We start from the raw sequence: 19,263 nt of genomic DNA on the forward strand, positions 1-19,263 counted from the left end.
TATGCTAGGACTCTTACTTAAATGTAAGGTGTGCTTAGCGCGGGGAGGTTGGCCGAAAGGAGGGGAATGGGGGCTCAGGAGGCAGATCGACGCACCCCACCCCTCGCTGGGTCTGATAACAGAGATCCGCACGGCGGAGGGCCCCCTCAGAGCAGCTTCGGCTCCATCGGGGAGGTGACGGAGCTCCTTGCGTTCGCACAGCGACGTGCGGGGTCCCGCGGGCAGCCCCGGCGTGCAGTCGGCGGGACCGGCGGCGCGGGGCTCCCGGCGCGGGGAGGGGCCGGCGCCCGCCCCGCCCCTCTCCTCGGGGATGCCGGGATGTTTACACTCCTGACAGCGGCGGCCGGGGGAGGAGCGGGAGTCGCGGGAGGATGGGCCGCCGCTAGGCTCGCACTCGGGACGCGCCTCGCCGTGCGCAGGGTAGGGTCCCGCGCCTGCAGCGAGCGTCCGCGGGGGCGGCGCGGCGGGAGGTGGCGATCGGCTCCCGGCCTCGCAGCCACAGCCCCCGGCCCAGCGGGCCTTTCCGCGGCGCCGCCTGGCCGAGCCTCCCTCCCGCCCCGGGTCCCTCGCGGGCAGGAGATCGGAAAACTCTCAACTTCCTGGTGAGTGGCTGCCGGGGTCTCGGGCGCCGGAGTTGGGCCGCCCCGGCCGGGTGGGGCAGCCTGCGGGAGCCGGGCGGGGAGAGGGAGGCCGGGAGGGCGCGGGGCGGCCTCCCGAATCCCCACGCCGGGGGAGGTGGGGCGGGGCGCGCCGCCCTCGAGCTGGGTGGGGGTTTCGGTCCGGTTCGTTGGCCGTGGCGGGAGCGGGCGGCAGGAACTTGGTGCCTGGCGCTGGCTTTGGCGGCCCGAGGCCGCCGTGGGCGCCGCGGTAACTAAGAAACTCCGCGGCCACCGCGGCGGCGGCAACAGGTCTTTGGTTTCAGGACCCGAGGAACTTAGGCGAAGTCCCGCCTCCCACCCCCCGGCTGCTGCTCATTGGCGCCGTCGGTTATTTATCCGTCGCGGATTGGTCAGGTCCAGCTGTCAGGATTCGGCAGCAGCCAGACTTGAGAGGAGTGAAGTTCGCGGAGAGAGTGGGTGGTGGGAGCGGTGCTGCGAAGGGAGAAGCTTCAGGGGCTGGAGAAGTACAGGGAGGACGGCCTAACCTGTCGGAGAATGCGCTTTCTCGGGGCCCTGTCGGGATCAGCAAATGTGAGAGAGATCGCAAGGCAATAGAGATGGTGATGGTGGCAATGGGAAGTAATTACTTGAGAATTGAGGCCAAAGTCAGAGAGACGAAGGGGACCCCACAAAAGAAAAACGGGAAGACCACATTGTCTTAGGACAGTGTCAGGAAGCAACACAGCAACCTAGAGGATGGTACAGTAAGATCTGAAGAACTCTTGTTGCCTCTTTCCTGTGTACCGCGGGCCTTGGGAGATGATGTGTCAAACAGATCGTGCTCTCTCATAGCTGTAGTCCTTATTAGGGGTAAATACTAAAAATATACTTACTTTGCAGAGGTTCTCTCTCATCCTTGAGCAGTTCTGGTGACGGAACTGAAACTCTGAAAACATCACAAAAACGAAGTGGTTTTCCTCGACCACTGATCATAAGGACGCTGTTGAAAAAAATCGAATGCGTGTAATTTGTAGAGCGTTGTGTGCCCATCATGACTAGAACCATTGTTTCTAATCCTTACTCCGAAGGGTTTGTAGTTTCCAGAAGTATGCACATGCCGTGTAGGCAAGAGCAGTTGTCTTGTCAGGTTGCTTTCCGGGATAAAGTACAGCATGCACGTGTGATAAGTCTGTCCTGGGGCTCGGCTGCTGCGGGTGTGGTCGAAGAGTGGCATAGTATTAGGGACAACCGCACAAAACACTGAAAACGGTGGACAGTTCAACAAGAGATTCCGTTAACCCTGGCATACCTTGTGGCAAGTCTTACTGCGTGGACACCGAGTATTCTTGGCTTTATAGTACTTGGCGAAGGCCAGTGCACTTAAAACAGTGGACAGAAGACTTAAGCAATTATCTCGTTGCCAGAGGAAGGAATCCTCTGCTACCCTCGGGAGATCCAGTCCACAGCTTGCTTCACTTCTAAAACCGCAGCATCTTTCTGTTTGGTCCTAGACTGGGAGCTTGCTGGGGCGGGGAAGAGATGTTGGAGCTTTGAAAAATTGCCGCGTGGAGGAGTCAAACGGGCAGAGACTGGATGGGGACTTTGAGAAGAGGGTCCGCAAAATAAAAAGGAGAAGGAAACCCTAGTGGGACGCTGGCCGCTTTTTCTGGCGGTGGGGAATCCCAGGACCCTCGGAGAGGAGCGGGCCTGAGATTCTGCTCTGAGCCGGGAGGCCCCGCCCTCTGCAGCACTGACGGCCTCCGCAGCCAATGAGCGGCGAGGACACTGCCGTTCCCTGCTCGGGAGGGCGGGTACTTCCTACCTCGGCCCTGGGCTCGGAGGAGGGAGAGAAAGTTCCTCTTCCAAGGATGTCTGCTGGTTGAGGGACTCTAGTGTGAGGGATGAGAAATAAATGCGTAAAAGTAAAGGGGTGGAGGTTCCAGTTTCTTCTGACCCCTCGTGCACGTCTCGTTTCATAAATGAGCTACATCTTGAACACACTTCTGCATCTGAAGCTTTATGGTCGTTAAGAAGCGAAGGTGGCCCTCAAATTAAATGTCCAGATGGACTGATGGAGTTTTACTCCGAAATTGTCTGTAAATGAAAACCAAAGAATGTCAGAATCTAAATTGTGAAGCTTTTCCACAATACTTGGGAGTCTTGCCACGGTTAAAAATCTTGATCAATTTGGGGCGCCTGGGTGGCTCAGTGGGTTGAGCCGCTGCCTTCGGCTCAGGTCGTGATCTCAGGGTCCTGGGATCGAGTCCCGCATCGGGCTCTCTGCTCAGCAGGGAGCCTGCTTCCCCCCCCCCCCCGCCCTTCCTCTCTCTCTGCCTGCCTCTCTGCCTACATGTGATCTCTCTCTGTCAAATAAATAAATAAAAATCTAAAAAAAAAAAAATCTTGATCAATTTAAAAAGTAAAGAGCGTAACGAGTGCAGATTTATTCTATACTTGAAACTATTTCGGTTTATTTATGAAGATGACACCTGTAGCACCTTCCAATCCCTTTCCCACTTACACATTTTCTTGGCTGGACAATTTCAAGAGCTCTTTTCCAGCCCAATAAAACAGCACTTACTCCAAGAATGAGGAAAGCACATCTGGTGTGATGGCAACATACTGGTGGAGGAGGGGAGATTTAAGGCCAGTATTATAACATAACCCAAATCATAAAAATCAAAATTGTCGTTTTAAATGACCAAAAGTGCAGTTTTAGTTTGTGTAAGTATTTAACCTCATACTTCCCTCCCCTTTGTCTTCCTGGTGGTTACAATTGGCAGTTTTGGGCTCTGATTTATCACCGCAATTTAGGTATTCTTTTTTTCTCATCTATTGTGCCTTTACTGAAATGTAGATTTCTTTTTTTCACTTAAAGATGTGGTCTGAGATATCATTAGAGAGTTTACTGAGTTTCTGGAACCAAACTCTCTCATGTTTTAAAATGTGTCTTTGTAATGTTACAAATGTAGCCACATTGGGGCATCTGGACAGGAGAGAATAGTGATTACTTAAATGCAATTTTGGAAAAGAAGTTGCTTAATTAGATAATAAGTTGCAAAATTCCTTTCAGGTTTTGTTTCCTTTGATCTTTTTTTTTTTTTTAATGGGCTTTGGTATTTAAAAAATTTGCAATGTAGCTGCAGTTGCACAAAGCTGCACTTTGTCCACTTTCCTGGTTTCCTTCAATTAAAATATTTGTCCCTTCAGATATTTGCTCTAGTTAGTACAGTATGCATAAAACATGGCCGTATACTTAGTATAATACTTGAGGGTGTCTTGGAAATGACACATAAAGTTATTGTTTGCTCTGAATTGCTTTATCAACAATTTATTGACAGTTCCATAAATATATAGCTAGATGTTTTAAGGAGTGTTTCTTCATACTTTTGAAGTATGTTTCAGTTTACTTCCTCCTCCCCTCATTTTTGAAGGGAATATTGGTGAGTAACAGTTATATGACTGTAATGAAATATATTTATTTGCAGGATATAATGGCCACTTAGAATATTTAAATATATGTAAAATTAATGTAGAATGATTCACTCTTAGATTTATAAAACTTCTAAACTGCTGATTCCTCTTTTGGTGACTAATAGTTTGATTATCTCTGTATGATACATTATAGGTCTATATAAAATTTTTTTTCATTCTGATGAAAACACTGAATGAACCTATTTCATGGTTTTTAGTGAGCAGTGGGAATGAGAAGGACAGATGATCATGAAGTATTTCTTAATTTTCTTGTGCAGGAAAGCTTTTTTAAACTTTTGTTAAAATAACTGCTCTGCCATACTGTTTACATAATGTGCTTACAACGAGCTGTTTTGTATTAGCTATCCAAGGTGTTAATCAAAACAGTGTATAAATGAATGAAGCTTATTTAATGGGTCTGTAAAAATTTAGAAATACATGTTTTCTGTTACTTCATGGAAGTAGACCTCTTTCTGTAAACCTTGCCATTGGTCTTCTGTTGATAAATCAGTGTAAGTAATTAAAGGTAACTTTTTCACTCCAGGCTGCTTTTGTATAGAACAGGAGTTTGTAAACTTTCTAAAGGGCCAGCTAGTAAATAATTCTGGCTTTGTGAGCAATGTGGTCTCTGTCATTATAGTCATGGCCAGTACCTGAACAGTTGGTCATGGCTGTGTTCCAATAAGGCTTTATTTATACAAATAGGTTGGAGGCCCACCCCAGTTCTAGAATATAATATCAAAGATCTAAATATGATTTTTGGGCCATTGATACTTGACTTGATGTGGATTTTCCACAGCAGTATTTATAGCCTTTTTTGTTTCTTGAACTCAAAACCCTGAGATCAAGACCTGAGCTGAGATCAAGAGTTGGAGGCTTAACCAGCCAAGGAAACTGGTACCTATATGGCCTTTTCGGGTTTTAGACATTTTTGATTATCTCTTGATCTTTCCCAATCCCCTCAGAATAATGCCCACTTAATCATACCCCAATTTTCATATCAGAGGCTTTGTAAGTATATGAACCTCTTTTAGATTTATCTACCTTTTCAGGGTTTTCTACCATTCTTTGCTCCTTGGGGATCCCACATCCATCCTGTGACATTGAATGACTAGGTAACTATCCAGCTTCTTCCTTACTAAACCAAGATGAAATCTGATGTCACATATTTAATCTTGGCTTGATTGACAGATAACACTAATATAAATGTATTTTAGTGTGTTTCTTTAACTCATAGTTTTAATTTAAATCTATAGGAATGACCACCTTTGTTGCTTTTAGAAGGAGTTTCTGGCATGAGCGAGAGGATAGGCAGACTTTTTTTTTTTTTTTAATGAAAAAATTGACTTAGTCTTTTATAAAAGACTTTTCCCCCCAGTTAAAAAAAAGAAATACTGGAAAGGGCCTGTTTGTGGGAGGGCCAGCAGTCAGGGTGTGTGTGTAGCCTGGGGATATGTGGGTACCTCCTCCCTTTGTTTGAAGAATTGGCTGTCGGCTGACCTGGGTGCAGCTACTGAGAAGCCTGAGAATGGAATGGAAAATGCAGCCGCTTTGACATCACTCCGTAGAGTTTCCTAGCCCTAGCCAGGAGTGGGTTCTGGGTGTGCCAGAATTTTCCTCTCTCAGCGGTCAGGTAGCGCCCAGGGCATTCAGAGCTACCAGGCTAGTTGCCGCCAGCTACAGTGAGCCTCTTTATCAGAACCTGTGCACAAGTATCATTTTCTGTTTTTACCATGAAAAACACTAAGCCCAGGTTTGTCTCCTTAGTTGAGTCACTTGATTTGTTGGGACTATAGTTTTCTCAGCTCAGGTAAGATTGCTTTGAGGAATAAATGAAAACATCTTTGTAAAAATAGGGTAGTGGGCTCTAAGTGTTAGTTTCATTTCACCTCTTTCTGTTTTTAGACGTTCCGCAGTAGGAAACGCATCTGCTGTTCTCAGTTTTTCTGATGGCAGGCTCCGTCGCCCAGCCTGGGCCCAGCTTCGCATTCTGCCTGGGCCCAGCTTTATCTCATCAGGCTCCTACCTAGCTCTCCTGCCATCTCTACCTTCTTTACTTGAATTCTTCTTCCTCTTTACCTTGTGATTTCCATATTCATAATTAATCCCATGTTTGAGTTCATGTTTTTATGTTTTTTGGAGTATGGGAAGAAGGCATTAATTCTTGGTTCCTCACACAGGAAAAAGCACAAGAAGCTTGGCGGGGCCTTATATTTTGGACAGTAAAAAATGGGAGTTGCAAAAAAGATCCTTAAGTATTGATTAAAAATGGAAAAACTAAGAATATTCTTTCTAGTAGTCTTATAATTTGGCTTTTTAAAAAATCTTTAGAATGTTTTCCTCATATTCTTATATATACTGGCAGATCAATGTAATTTTTGTTGTGGTTTTAACCATAACGAAGCCACATATCCTCTATTACATTATGATTGGGAAAATTGCGTAGATATGTTTAGAAAAGTTATTGTACTTCTAAAAGGTAAGGAATTGCAAATCTTCCATTGCCTTTTATATCTAACAGGTGGACCATATAGTAAAATAATTTGATATGATTATACTGTCAAAAAGACACCCAGAACTGGAAAGTAGGTAATATTTTTAGGCAAATGGCATGACCTTATCCAAACAATTTATTTCCAGGCATGGTTTGTTATTTAACAAATACAAGTAAATTGAAAGATAGACAGGAAGAATGCTTATTGATGGCTTGAATTTATGGGAAAAAAACTGATGTTTATTCTCAATTTCTTATGGCGGCCTACAAATTAACTTCTTTTGTTTATAGTCTTTGGTGTTAGAACACACTTAGAATAGTGTCGTGGCAGGGAATGTATTCAGTAAAAACTGGCATTTTTTAACATCTTCAACATATATCTAAAATAAAGTTTTAATATAGTTTATACATTTGATAAGTATTTTCGTTGTCGAATGGCATACTGTTTTCAACTTTGCTTTATCATTTTATGACCTTGAGTGTTTAAAATATGAGCTGCTGATAAAGAGTTGTATTTGATTAAACAGTTCTCTTGTTCCATAATCATTCTCTTTGTTTTTGTAAAGGAACTTACTGCATTGTATTTAATAGTATTTGATGGTTGTGGGGCACGGGGTACTTTGATTCAGCAAATTTTCCCAATACCAGGCCACCAAGGGAGTTGCTGCCTCATTCTTGATCTTAAATCTGCCAGTGTGAGAGTACACAGTCTCTATCCTGATGAAGACACATCCACAATAAGGAAGATGCTGCTGTTTTGGCATCTCTAGAACCATACTCTGCCTGCCGTGGTCCAGGAAATGGATGCTCTGGGCACTGGCTCTTAACACCTGTATTAGTTCCCTAGGGCTGCCCCAACAAAGTACCACAAATTGAGTGGTGTAATGCAACATAATTTTACTCTTTCATAGTTCCAAAGGCCAGAAATTAGAAATCAACGTGTCCACACAGCCATGCCGTCTTTGAAGGCTCCAGGGAGAATGTACTCCATGATCTCTCTTAGCTTCTGGTGTTGGTAGCATTCCTTGATGTTCCTTGGCTTTAGATATTGGTCACTTCCGCCTCTGCTTCTGTCACATGGCATTCTTCCTATGTGTCTCTGCTCTTTTAAGGTCAGCAGTCACTCTTGCACTTTAAGTTTAACAAGCTAAATCGATACTTTTTTTTTTTCCAGATTCTTCAGCATACAGATTACAGATTTCTGATCTTTTTGTTCTGAACAGAGTATTTTAGGATTGTGCAGAAATTATACCCAAGAGATAAAGGTGCCCAGGTTATCCTGTACATATGTAATCTGCAGTTAGTACTTTTTTTTTTTAAAGATTTTATTCATTTATTTTAGAGAGAGAGTGTGCATGTGCACATGAGTGGGGGGAGGGGCAGAGGGAAAAGGAGAGACTCTCAAGTAGACTCCCCACTGAATGCAGAGTCTGATGTGGGGCTGGATGCAGGGCTCCATCTCATAACCCTGAGATCATGACCTGAGTCGAAATCAAGAGTCAGCAGCTCAACCAACTGAACCCTGCAGGTGCCCCTGCAGTTGATAGTCTGTTGCTACCACAAAACAGCTATTCCAAACTCAAGTTTTCCATTTACCATTATCATCTTATAGTTTCCTTTAGGAGACCCAAGTGTATGATTCACTAAATCAGTTATTTTCAGAACTGAAAGGAAACTTTTAAATTATCTAAACTGACCTTTTCATTTATTGTGAGAATAAACGAAAACCCAAGGATGTAAACTTGCTAACCCACACTCTGCTAGATTCCGTAACAGTCAATATTGCCTTGTGTTACCTTTGTAATGTTTTTGATAGCAGGCACAGTGATTTCTTTTTTTCCCCCACTTCTCCTGAATTAGCAGAATGTTGCTCTGTTCATGGTACTTGCTCAATAGAGACTTGCTGGTGGAGTGATGACAGTGTATCTCCGATTGCCTACATCAGGGCCTTGATTTAAGTTGCAAGTATTTGAGTACCTGATCGCACAGGGGTGAAGTATTTCTTTTCCCTCTAAAATGAGGAACAGTAGGGTGTGTTGCTGTAGCCTCACTATTTAATAGGATCCAAGTGGGACAAGAAATTTACCATTATGGAGGCCAGTCCCAGGAAGGAGCGTTTAGTTAGAGGCAGTTCATAGGATACTAGGTTCATGAGTGGTTGTATGGTCAATATTTCATAAGTACATACTTCACTTTATTGGACACCCTGACTCATAAGAGCCAGCCTTCATGTTGCTTGTCATTTTGGTATATTGAAAATAACTTATGTGCCCCCACTGCTTCTTGTATATATACCTGAAATGTTCTGCAGTGTCACTGACCAGTTTCTCCCTCTAATATCTTCTCTTCTTGCTGTGATTCAGAGATCGTGATTGGCTCTGTCTCCTTTACTTTATAGCCATAGCCATCTCTTAGAAGTTGGTTCTCCATTTGTTTATATGTTCCCTGTTCTAGTGAAAATTCTGCTTTACAAAGCAGAATGATTAGAGATTAATCAAATGAATCCTAAAGGATTTATTCATGATTCCTTGGAAGAGTTATATCTGTTTATACGTTGAAGATGATTTACAAAATTTGTACAGTTGTTCAAGAATATATGGGTGACTTTTTTGCTACCACCAAGATAAGCTGTATTTTCAAAGGATTTGTCCTATTACTGCGCTGCTCAAAATGCAAAATGTGGTCCTCAAAATGTTTGTATCAGAGATTCTGATTTATTAAGTAGGAGCATTGGCATTTAAAACTAAGTACCCTGGGGGTGCCTGGCTGGATAGTCTGTAGAGCATGTGACCCTTGCTTTCAGGGTTGTCAGTTTGAGCCCCGTGTTGGGTATAGAGATTGCTTAAAAATAAAATCTTTAAAAAATAAAATGTAAACAACTGAGGTGATTTTTACAATAAATACAGATTTGGAAAGCCACTGGTCTGTGATGGGAACCCACATTGAAATAAGTACTGCAGGTGATTCTAATGTAGGTGTTCCTCAGGACACACTAAGAAATGCCACGTGGTCTTTTAAAAAAATATTTTTTAATTAAAAAAATATTGAGGAGGGCATGTGTTGGGATGAGCACTGGGTGTTATATGCAACTAATGAATCATTGAATACTCCAGCAAAAACTTATGATGTACTATATGCTGGCTAACTGAAAATAATAAAAAATACTTATTTGTAATGAGAGCCCATTCCTACTGCCAACATTTCTGGCCTGGGGTGTGCAGCCCTTTGGAGCAGTTTATGTCTAATAATTAGACTCTTCTAGCATGTGTAACCTGTGTCTCAGCTCAAACAAGGGATAGGTGTCATTGAAATGATGGTTATAAATCAATGAAAATCACTTAGATAAAGTATAAATATTTTATAAACAACAATTGAAGCAATAACAAATGAGAAAATTCCACTTCAAACAAGTAAAAGAAAATAATACCTTGTAAGTATTAGTTTTTGTTCTGTCCCAACAAATGGTCCCTTGTTAATGTACTGCTTATAGTGCATGCTGTTCTCACCATTTTTGGCATTTCTACAGTATTTCTCTCAGCTAGGTGTGAAAGCTTACCACTTCCTTACCTCTGAGATGGTTTGCTTTTTGCTTAAGGCTAACAGCCCTTTGCCTGCACCTAGAGAGTTTGCCTCTACTCACCATTACCTTGCTTCTACCTGTAGTTCTCAAATTTGTTTATGGGCTTGGCTGCACCAAACCTTTATGTCTTGTGTATCTGGCCATGTTGAAAAGTATTCAAGAACATCATGATGAGTAACTTGTTCCTTTTTCCATGACTGTCTTATTTCCACTGATAACAAGTGTCTGGTACTTGAGTTGCTTCTAACTTCCCTCCTTGTCATTAGATACAGATCTCTGCATGCAAGTTGTGTTCTTTATTCAAGAAAGCCTCCTTGGCCATTCATTCATTCATTCAAATTCATTCATTCACTCAAATGCTTGGTCATTTAAAAATTACTTTCTATTGGTGTTTTTTAACATGTTTTTCTTAATTTGGAGTTCATCAAATCAGTCCAGGCCCTTGTTGTTTTTGACCCCATTTCTATTCCCATCTTTTTTCACATAATAAGAAGAGGCAGCTTGATAAAGAAGGTATTGAAGTCCTGGATTAAGTTCAGTTCATTTTTATATGTTTTCAAATGCCAAGCACAGAGTCCAGCTCTTAGTGTGAACTAAATTAATATTTATAGTACTCAGTTTAGGAGTTGAGTGTCTAGCCTAGGGGAGAGCATTGGTAATGCGATGAATAGTTCAAATAATAAAATGGAGCCTGGACTGTAATGATGCCATGAGGATGTTGACGTAGTATATATTGGGACCCTTGTCCCAGTGTGTGGTCCCTGATAAGGTAGTGCTACTACCATTCCTAGGCCTTTTTGGTTCATGTGTTGTGTTGTCATCTCTTGAATGTCAGTATTTCCACAGTAAGACATGAATGCCCATTTTTCTTTCTTTCTTTCTTTCTTTCTTTCTTTTTTTTTTTTTTTGTGAACGTTGTGGGGGTATTTGCATATGTTTTTCAGAAGATGATCCCGTGGGTTGGATAGGGCTGAAGCTTAGTTTCACAGTGAGGTGAGGTTTCTCTGAAGTTGGACGATTTACATGCCTGCAAGCCGAGGGACAGACCATTTGATCTCTGGGCATCTCCAGCATTTGTAAGATGAATGATTCTGTGATTCTCTTCACTTTATTTGTTCTTCAATGTTCTCCCCATTTTCCTACTGGGTTGCACCAATTCATGGGCCGAAGAAGGAGAAATTTGGGGTTGTTGGTAGGTAGCTGGGAGTGAGTAATGAAAAAAAAATAATCTAAACAAAGATCTAGCTTTATGCTTTTAAAAACATTTCAGTTTTTATTAATCACAGAATATGGGAGCACAGGAATGACCAAACACTGCATCCTATTGCCTGGCTCTACATTAGAACCTCTGCTTTCAGCCTGACCCTGACCTATCTTTCTAGATTCACTTCTTTATACTCTTCTATATTTTAGTCATGTTTGACCATTTTTTTTTTAAGTTAAATTTTATACCCTTTATACCCTTTCTGCCTTCACTACTTTATGCATTTCTCACTCCTTTAAATGCCTATTTTCTGTGCTTTAGCTATTCAATCTCGCTATATTAATATAATCTTCATCCTTTAAGGCTTTTTCCTAGCATAGTGAATATAAAGACATCCTTCTGCTTCTTTGGGCCTTTAGTACCTATTGACTCTCCCTGTAGTTACTTGTCTTAGCTTCCTTCCTGGAAAATAAGCTTCTGGAAGGTATGAATCATGTCCTGTACATACTTGTGTTTCTTACAGAGCCTGGGACCATCTTTGTCAGAACTGGCCATTCAGGGGATGACAGGTGATTGCCTCCCAGTGATGATATGGGGCAGAAGGTCTGGGCAGATCCTAGAGTTAAACAATGTCCAGAACAGTTGAGCAACTGGCTTCAGGGAAGTCTGTGATGGTTGTGATGACGGCCAGCTGCATGTCTCTGCAGGGCCCATAGGGCATAGTATGAGGAACATCTTACCGTGTGACAGAGAAAGATTGATCAGTAAGTGGGAAGTGCCGGGATATTCAGAGATCTAGTTTGAGAGTCTGGGTTTGGTATCTGAATTTTGAATTTAAGTTCTGGAAGATCTCAGAATAGGATGACATGGGAACCAGGACTAGGATAAATGGGTAGACATGAAGTTGGTAGAAACGAGAAGAGTTACGGAGTCAAGATGGGTAAGTTTAGCAGGTAGGTACAAGTTAGAGACCGGGGCAACAGGGAACAAATTGAAATTAGGACATGAGGTTAAAACAGGACCAACAGTCAGATTAATTTGATTTGAGCCTGATTTATTAAACCATATATTACATATCCTTACAGCTCTCTTCCTTAGAGGCAAGCCCATTCCTAGTTCAAGTTCAGTGGCCAGGCGGCCTCTCTCTGCCAAAAAAAATGCTAACCATGTTGTGTTCACCAAATGAATCCCGTTTTGATGTTCTGACAGTCCCCTCATGAGGAAAACATTGAACTGAGTTAAATAAAGAAGTAACTAGGTTACTACTGGAAATTAGTCCCCTCTTAAGTATAACTACTAATTGGGAATTGATGAAGGTTATCCTTTGATTTGTGGCCATCAAATGCTGATCTAGAGGAAAAGGTGGTTCCACTTCAAATAGATATATTTTATTTAGTATATTTTCATTGCTTTCATTGCTGGAAGTTTAAAAGAACAATCACAATGTCAATAATTATTTTAAAAACATTTAAGGTACTTACAAAAGGCCTGTGTCAGGTGGACCAAAGATACAGTGTATATTCATGAATTAATGGACAAGCACATGGTAAATGAATCTAGAAAAGATACCCAGATCTTGCATTATGAAAGGCCCCACATACAATACTAAGAAGATTGGCCCCCTTCTTCTCCTTTAATATGATTGTAAAGAGTTATTTGTACCTTTATGTTTTCAAATTTTGATTGTAATAGCGATGAAAGCTATAGTGCTTTGATATCTTTTCACTGGTTTTTAGGTGATCATGTATCAGGAACTAGTGTCAGAATTGAATCAAGATTATTATAAAGGCAGCCATGAGGTAGATCTGTTAAAAAATGTCTTAAGAAAATGTGTTAAGGGATATATGAAAAAATTAAGTTTAGACTGGAAAGTCCAGGCTTTGGTGATAGTACAGTATGCTTTAAGTTTACCAAGAAAAAGTGTTATTTTGTTTTTTATGAGCAAAATATAAATAAAAATACAGTAGGCTCTGTTTTTTATAAACAGAGCCTACTGTAGTTTCTGCTTTCTTTTTTCCCCCTTTTGAAATTTAGTATTGGGTTAGATTTATTTATGTATTTATGTCCTTATTCAATCTGTGTATGCTTTTTTTAAAATTTATTTTTTAATTTTTTTGAAGAACCACCCTCAATACCTTCTACCCACTTAAGGTTTTTTTGTTGTTGTTGTTTTGTTTTGTTTATTATCTTTTTTTTTTCCTTGCTTAACATCCTTCACTTACTATCTTTGGAATAATTTCTAATCCCTTCGTCTCTTAAAAATATGATTTGGGGGGCACCTGGGTGGCTCAGTGGGTTAAAGCCTCTGCCTTTGGCTCAAGTCATGATCCCAGGGTCCTGGGGTCGAGAGCCCCGCATTGGGCTTTCTGCTCAGCAGGGAGCCTGCTTCCTCCTCTCTCTCTGCCTGCCTCTCTGCCTCCTTGTGATCTCTGTCAAATAAATAAATTTAAAAAATCTTTAAAAAAAAAATCTTAAAAAAAAAATATGATTTGGGCCCTTGGCTCTTGGCCTCTGTTGCGTCAGACCCTCCTGTCTTACTGCGTTACTTGTGGTTCCTTCCTTGCTCCCTGCTTTAGTCAGGAATGTCCTGCCTCTTTTCTGCCTTGTTAGCTCCCACGCATTCTTGAGGACTCACTTCCCGTGGCTCCTTTGCAAAGCCTTGCTGACCTGCCAGCCTGCTTAGGCACCTCTCTTGCCAGTTCTTGTAGCAGTTCCCTGGGATGGTGTCTGTCAGAGAATACTTGCTTCCTTGTGCTCTAAAAGTCCTTTCTTCTGTCTCTCCTGGGAATAACTTGAGGGATCCAAACTGCCTGAATCCTTTTTGTATTCCCAGCAGCTGTAATAGACGTGTCGGCTGTGCTCAAAAGTGGACCTACTAAATGGGTTGGAGTAGGTAAGAGAGAGGAGGAATCTAGGAGGGCCCACAGTTTGGGCAGGGGGCCTGAAGTTCTAGCACCTTTTTCTCTTTATCCCACTCCCCCCCACCTTTGAGTAACTGTGGCTTTAACTGAAAAAGGATGAAATAAAACAATTAGCAACTTCACTTAGGACATTTTATTTATGCTGTGGTATTTGTTGCTTCATTGAGGGTACTGCTTTATATAGATGGCTCTCACTAAGTGTGGAAAGGTATAGTCTTCCATTTTTATTGGCATATTTTCTAATTCTTTTGCAATTTTGACTTTCTTCATAATCTTTTATAAGCAGTAAGTAGTATGATCAAACTTTGTCCTGGTATGGTTTTAGAAGCCTTCTCATGTATTCTACAAAATGTGTTTGCAGCTGGCCTTTGCATATCATTTTAGTGTTAAGATAACCATATAGGTCCTCCCATGCAGAGTACCTACAAATCAAATGGCTATCAAATGGTATATACATTTCTTCTTGTTGGCTAGAGAAAGTGAGAGTTGAAGTACTCTAAGATACAAGGGAATACAGTTTGCTTTAGTCATAGATAAAGTTGTCATAGTGCCTAATGCTGATGAAGAACAAAAAAGAAATCTTAACTGGATCAGCTTAAAATTCAGAGTTCTGTTGTTTAAGCAGAGAGTAGAGAATAATGTGTTCAGTTCTCATTGACGCTACATTCATCAAAACTAGCCACGTGTGGTAGGAGGAGGAAGTCTCTCATGTTGAGTTTGGGCTGTTTGTGGGATATACAAGTGACCCTATCTAGGCAATTGGTTATAGGGAGCTGGAGCTCAACAGTGAAGTCTTGCCTGGTGTAGAGCTCTGCTGTCATCAGTATAGAGGGGCAATGGATTATGTGGGGTAGCAGGGAAGTCTGTTTAGAGAAGGTGTGTCAGAAGTCCTGTTCTTCCTTGCTCACTTAAAAGAAGATAAATAAATACTCAACAAAATACTGAGAGAAACTAAAAGTTAACTCATGTGTTGCTGTCTGACTTTAAGTATATACTATGTAAGGTAAGGTGTTTTGTTGTGAAAACCCAAATAATGCCATTTGCATCCTTAATAAAACAGTGCTTTTAAAGCTTCTTACTCTTTGCTGTCTTTCTAAGATTTTATGATTCTTTGGTTAGAGGATTGGATTTTCATAGATTAAGAAGGTTTCTGAAAATAAAATTTAGATATCAATTATATATAACTATTTTAGTGTTTGTAAGTCTATAATCACTATTAACCTGATTTTTAATTTTTTTGTGAGTTATTTATATTTCAAGTCTGTCATATAAAATCCCAGATAGCTTCTGATGAACAAACATTATGTTTATTATTCCTGTTGCTAATTTAAAATAACAATCCTGGGGCATCTGGATGGCTCAGTAGGTTAAAGCCTCTGCCTTCGGCTCAGGTCATGGTCCCAGGGTCCTGGGATTGAGCCCCACATCGGGCTTTCTGCTCAGTGGGGATCCTGCTTCCGCCTCTCTCTCTGCCTTCCTCTCTGCCTACTTGTGATCTCTGTCTGTCAAATAAATAAATGTAATATCTTAAAAAAAATAAAATAACAATCTTTATTCTTCGGATAGTATTTCCTTAAAATCATAGTTTCACATAGTAAGTACATTTGTTTGTATATCTGTTTGTGTATGTTAACAGACACATGGACACAGTTTGGCGTGATTTCGTGGTCTGATAAAGAGCAGGAGGGGGATTGCAGGATGGTGCAGGTCAGGACTGAAAAAACTTGGCAGAGTTTGGTGAGAAAGTTTGCTTAGCAGCTCTCTTGGTTAACTTTGTATAATCCACTCAAAGGCTTTTTCAGTTCTGTGATATTAAGAATAAAATAGCAACTGCATTTAGTTTCTTAGAAGGCTGATTTTATTTTATTTATTTTTTAAAAAAGATTTTATTTATTTATTAGAGAGAGAGAGAGAGAGAGCGAGAGCGAGCACAAGCAGGGGTAGCGGCAGGCAAAGGGGGAGAAGGAGAAGCAGGCTCCCCAAGAAGCATGGAGTCTAATATCCCGTGACCTTGGGATCATGACCTGAGCCGAAGGCAGGTGCTTAACCAACTGAGCCACCCATGTGCCCCATAAGGCCAATTTTAAATTATAAAATATAATCATGATTTACCTTATAAGTAAATACATTGAAAAATATTTTTATTAAAGTTTGGAAACTTTTGTGTAACCTATGAGTAAATGGCTTTTACATACTTGCTTTTTCTCCTCCTTTCCTAATTTTCTCTTAACTTGCTTTGCGTTGGAAGTCTCTGCACAGTAAAAAAGAGATGAAGAAAATCGAGAGATACAGTTGTTCTTCTGCTTTCTTTCTTTTTGAGTGGAGAGGAGAGTGGGCAGGAAGAGGGAAAAGGCAGTTTTCCTGGAAGTAAAGTAACACATTAGCTTTGTTTTTTAAACACCGATTATGTCCTACTAACCTAATTATCCATTAGACAGACTCTGTTTTTAATGACTAAGTCAGATCTCAAGAATGTTTTGGGGGTCTGGGTGAGGGTTGAGTGAAAACGTTCACTGGACCTGCGTTGGGGTCATTTTTTACTGTTTAGTTCTAGGTGTCAGTTTACTTGTTTAGTTTTTAGGACCATCAAAAGAAATAATTGATAAATCTTTTTAAAACTATTATGGTTACTATAAACTGTAGTATGTAAAGAAAAGAGGATTTTGGAAATTCAGGAAAAAGTACATAGAACAGTGCCTAGTAGAGTGGTTATGTGAAAAATGCATGAATAAACAGCAATTAATAAGCTTTTAAAAATAAGGATAAAATGTACAATCATGTGTTAATTCTGGAAAAAAAATCTATTAAAATTTCCCTTTATTTAAATGAGAAGTGTTTTAAATTTTTTTCTGAAGACTCTTTGGTTAGTGAGTACTTGTTACAGACCAAAGTCTGTTAAAACAAATGACCTTACAATAAATAATTCATAAAAATGGAAGCATTTCCAACTACTATTATGTATTCCACAGGGTCTTATCAGCTTTGTTATGATAGAATTCACTGCTATGAATTATTTAGTACAAGGAATTCAGTAGGATGTTTTTTATAATCAGGTTGGGAAATGGGTCCAACCTATTTATCATAGCTCTTTATTTGTGTGGGTCTTTTTAGCCTGTATGGTATTGTTCAGTTGCCATGATTTTTCTAGTGCTAACAGCAGAATGGTTAGCTTAGTAATCATGTGCTTTTGCCAGGGGTTAGTTGTTGCTATGTGAGTAACTGAATGACATGGCAGAAATATAAGGGAAAATTTATTATATTTGTAACCCATAGTAAACTAAACAAATGGGAAGTCTGTGTAAAGCTTTTGGGCCAAAGTTCTTTGAAATGGCTGATAAGGGATCACTTGTCTTTTACATCCTCTCAGGGAGATTTTTCTGTATAGATAAACAGAAAAGATAATACTGTCTTACATTTGTATACATATCACTTAACACTTTTGAGAAGTGTTAATATTTTATTCTTCCAACTATTTGTTGGCCATAGGAAGCTCCTGTATTGGTTACTCTAAGGATTTAGACCTTGCTGTCACCACATGCTATGTGCTTATTATGAACTTCCTTCAGAGGGAACTAAACTGAGACTTAGGGAGGATAGCTGGTTTTTAATTATTCAGAAGTAGATGCTCATGTAAATTCGAATTAATTAGGACCTGAATTTTTGATAACTTCTCACTTTCTGAATTTGATTATTCAACAAGTACTTATTAGACCTTAATATGTACTGGAGGTAAAAGGAAGAAGAAATGGATTCTGCCCTTAAGTAGTAGTTGCTATAGTGTCGTTAATGATTAGGACCTCAGATGGACAGATGACTGATTCACTAGAATACGTTAAGACAAATATTTCAGAAGGTATTTACAAAGTGCCACTGATTATTATATTTTTAAAATATTTTTACAAATTATTAGAGAAAGAGTGCACACGAGGGAACATAAGTATGTATGGGGGTGGGTGGGCAGAGGGAGAGGGAGAAGCAGACTGCCCGCTAAGCCGGGATCTGAAGCTGGGCTCTGTCCCAGGACCCTGAGATCATGACCTGGGCCAAAGGCAGATGCCTTACCAACTGCACCACCCAGGCAGAGGGCCACTGACGATGAAGCAAGGTTGGCTGGGCAGACTGGCTTGGGAAGGGTGCTGTCAGTAAGTTAGCACAACCTCTGTCAGAGGCACATAGGTATGAAATAGCCTAGAATTTGGAGGAAGTATAAGTGGTTATGAGGGCTGACTACAGGATTTATAAGAAGGAAAGCACTGGCAAACTAGATGTAAGGCTAACCAAATTGTGTTTCATTCGTTAAAGGAATATGCCATAACTAGATTTTCATTTTAGGTAGATCATTATGGTGAGTGCATAGAGTGGGAATTATATTGCCAACGTCAGGCAAAACAGTTGATAAGTTAATAGTAGTAGCAAGAATTGTGAAGGTTCAGGATAAGCAGAGAGATGTTTGGGAGGTAGAGTGAGTAGAGGACCTACATGGTGTTGAGGTAATAAGAGGGTCTGGTATGACCTAGGAACTATATGGGATGACTGGGTGGCAATGCTATTCACTAAGAAAGGGAGTAACAGTGTACGATGGGTTGGAGATCGTCCAGATTTTAGACATTTCTGTTTTGGCAATCAGGCAGAAAGAACAAGTAGCGTTGGAAATGAGGTTCCGGAGCTCCTGGTGCATAAATCACCAGTGTGCAGGAGGCAGGTTATGTGCCAGCTGAAAATGCATTATTATTGATTTAAATAATCAAAGGATGAATCATTAAAGGAAACCTGAGCAAGAGAATCAGCAGAATTGCTTATTGATCATAGAGCAAAAGATGTATTTTGTATAGAAATGAAAAAGGCAGATAAAAGAATACCCTATCATGCCCCTTAGAGTGGTGAATCACATTACTATCTTGATTTATTCTAAGCTGGTACTAGATGAAGTAATAGCAAATACATACACACTTTTTTTTTTTTTTTTAAGATTTTATTTATTTATTTGACAG

The 19,263-nt window shown here is 40.7% G+C and overlaps 1 protein-coding gene across 1 annotated transcript in view; it reads left to right on the forward strand.

The window, feature by feature from the left end:
* Positions 1 to 372: 372 nt before the first annotated feature.
* Positions 373 to 19,263, forward strand: part of NEK7 (NIMA related kinase 7) — a 149,139-nt gene continuing 130,248 nt past the window's right edge. The window contains exon 1 of the mRNA XM_032878204.1: positions 373 to 602. The gene's annotated coding sequence lies outside the window, so the exon portion shown is untranslated. The remainder of the gene's footprint in view (positions 603 to 19,263) is intronic.

Source organism: Lontra canadensis, unplaced genomic scaffold (assembly GCF_010015895.1).
Source record: "Lontra canadensis isolate GAN:19392208 unplaced genomic scaffold, GSC_riverotter_1.0 scaffold63, whole genome shotgun sequence".
Lineage (NCBI taxonomy): Eukaryota > Metazoa > Chordata > Mammalia > Carnivora > Mustelidae > Lontra > Lontra canadensis.